We start from the raw sequence: 3,060 nt of genomic DNA on the forward strand, positions 1-3,060 counted from the left end.
GACTCTTGATAAAATATCTCCTGAAGGAGGGAATAAGTGAATTATGCTCTGGCTCTAGAAGCAACTCTCTAGCCAGTGGGTCGGGTCACATGACCAGTTGGCCGCTCACACTATAGACTCCAGGCTTGAGTTCCGCCTTGATGCGCCCTTTCAGGAATGGAAAGTGCCGCAGAAGGGATGCCCGGTTTCTAATATCAGTTTTCTAATTGCTAACAGTAAGTGTGACACGAATCCCACGCCTTTCTGGGTTTCCAGTGTCTTTTCTGCAGACTCCCTCTGTTCTCTCAAAGCCCCTCTGCATTCCCTTCTGACTCCAACAGCCATGCATCCCTGAGAGAAACTGATGTTCTAGATAAGACACTCCAGAGACAAACTCTAGACGCTATCCTCAGCTACTGTAAGACAATCATCTTTCTGAATCTGGTCACACCTCCTCAGGATCCCCAAACCCTGGTGCATAGCAAGATTTGTGTTTTCCTTTCACTTTTTCCTCTTTTTCCATTTACAACATTATTTTCAAGTAATTCTTTAGACTGTGATATTAGAAAATGACATAACAATTTCTTAATGGCCTTCATAGGTTCCCACATTAACTTCCTGCCGCAGTGACATGATCATCAGCAGCTGTTAGCACTGGTGAGACCTCACTTCCTGACCTGCAGGTCTCAGGTCCGCTTGAGTCCTGCTCGCGAATGCCTTCCTTCTGGTCCAGCACCTGGTCCGGGCCACAGCCTGTGTTCTGTTGAATTGTTTGGCTGTCCCCTGGATCTGAGGTCGATTCACAGTGTCACTCTCTTTAACAAGCTTGACACATTTCAAAAGCACAGCCAAGATCCTTCTTAGAATGTCCCCCAATTTGGGTTTGTCAGAAACCAGAGCGGTAATTTCTCCCTGGATGCTTCCTTTTATGACCCCGGTTCTGTCAGTTTGTCATCTTAGCAAGGATGGTGGCTGCTGTGGGGACCGAGAGGGAAAATAAAAGGTATATGAATCCTTTAGCACAGTTCCTAGAGCATCCTAGGACTGTATCGTCCATATTCCATTTGCACCTCAAGTCCTACAAAGCCAGGAAGGAAGGACTTGGTGTAAGTGAGAGTTGCTGGAACTGAACTTGGGGTGCTGACAGAAGCTCACTCTGCCTCTGCTGCTGCGGCTGTGCCCCGCTGAAGTCTGGAGGGTTCCTGGAGGCCCACGTGCATCATAGCTCTCGGTGTTCCTCCGTAAGGGCTACGAATGTGAATGTAGCCAAAGTGACACTTGAGTGTTTGGCTATTGCATGTACACTGGGAGGGACATGTCTACGCAGCCCTGGATCTGGCCTACAAGATATAAGGCAACCTTTTCAAGGCCATGCGATTTTAATAGTCTCTAAAGTGAAGTTACTAGACATTGTACTTTTCCTGGGTAAAACATACAATTAGTGTATGAATCTGGGTTTTACAGGTCATGTGTGCACAGGGTGTTTGTTTAACTAGCCGCAGACTGATTGGCATGCAGGCCTACTCCAATATTTTTCTATTAGTCTGTGAATAGACAGTCCAATGAATTATTTATTGGGTTCACACATCATGGCGCTTTTCTTTTCTTTTTGTAAAGAATGTTCTCTATTGGAAGTCATGGCCTCCTTTAGTCAATTAACCTTCCCCTGTCCGGATCTCCTCTCTTGAGGAAGAGACCATTAAAATCGTGAGGAAATACTTCAAAGTGCAGAGAAAGCCTGTGCCTGCTCAGGACCTTTGTCACCTCCGATTGGAACCTTCCTTCTCTCTGAGTTGATGGCAAGGGTTGTGCGGCATAGACACCCACACTGTGCTATTTTTGAGATGAGTACAGCTTCTGTGAAGGAGGAGGGAGAGCTAGCAGGCCTCTCTTTCTGACAGACCCCAGCCTCATTTCCTGAAGATCAGAGAGGGTGCTGGGCAGGGTTTCTTCAAGAGCTGTTTTATCTTCCCTCTGTCCTCCCGGTACCATTCTTCGCCCTCTCCGTCTCCCGGAATATCTAGATGTTACTGTAGTAGCTCTTCATCCTAGCTGGAACCGTGGTGATCAAGGAGGGTGGTGACCAGCAGGGATCAGATTCACACGTGTGCTCTGACATCACTCCTGACAGGATTTCCTGGGGATTGGCTCTATGTAAGTAGAGAAGTCCTGATTTATGGCCTGTGTAAGAAGTAGGGTGCTCATGCCATGTTCTGAGATGGAGGACTCAGAGGAATAGCAGGTAGAGGGAGAAGGTCAAGAGTTTGATCTGAGATGCTCATGAGAAGTCCAAGGAAATATGCAGATCTGGAATTTAGGGGAGCCTCCAGGGAAAAAAAAACCAGGGAACTTTGGAGTATATTTGGAGCTACAAATCTTAGTAAAATATCTCACAATGAATTTTGTTTAACTATGTAAAGATGTGTTGCATTTGTTTATATTGTGGAAAATTTGTTTAACTTTGTAAAGAAGGGTTGAATTTGTTTAGTTATGTAAAGATATGTTGTTGTTTTACCTTGCCTGCCTGAGGCACCTGATTGGTCTAATAAAAAGCTGAATGGCCAACAGTGAGGGAGGAGTTATAGGCAGAACTGGTGGGCAGGAAAAGTAAGTAGGAGGAGGAATTTAGGCTCAGGGAAGAAAGAAAAAGAGACAAAATGGAGACACTGGGGACCAGACAGACAGATACAGAGGAAGCAGGAAAGTAGGACATATAGAATGAAAGGAAGGTAAAATGTCCCGAGGCAAAATGCAGATGAATAGAAAGAGGTTAAATTAAGTTAAAAGAGCTAGTGGGACAAACCTAAGCTAAAGCTGAGCATTCATAATTAATAATAAGTCTCTATGTCTTTATTTGGGAGCTGGTTGGTGGCCCAAAGAAAAATCGCAACTGTACCTGAGCCCAATTAGCATATCTTTGTGTTTTAAATTGTATTGCTCATAGTTTAGATGTCTGTTGCTATATTACAAATGACCCCACAGTGTGCTGCTGTGGAATATTCCTTTGTGAATATATGTTACTGTGGTTAATAAAGAAGCTGACTGGCCTATAGCTAGGCAGGATAAGGGTAGATGGGAGAA

This window comes from Peromyscus maniculatus, chromosome 6 (assembly GCF_049852395.1).
Source record: "Peromyscus maniculatus bairdii isolate BWxNUB_F1_BW_parent chromosome 6, HU_Pman_BW_mat_3.1, whole genome shotgun sequence".
Classification (NCBI taxonomy): Eukaryota; Metazoa; Chordata; class Mammalia; order Rodentia; family Cricetidae; genus Peromyscus; species Peromyscus maniculatus.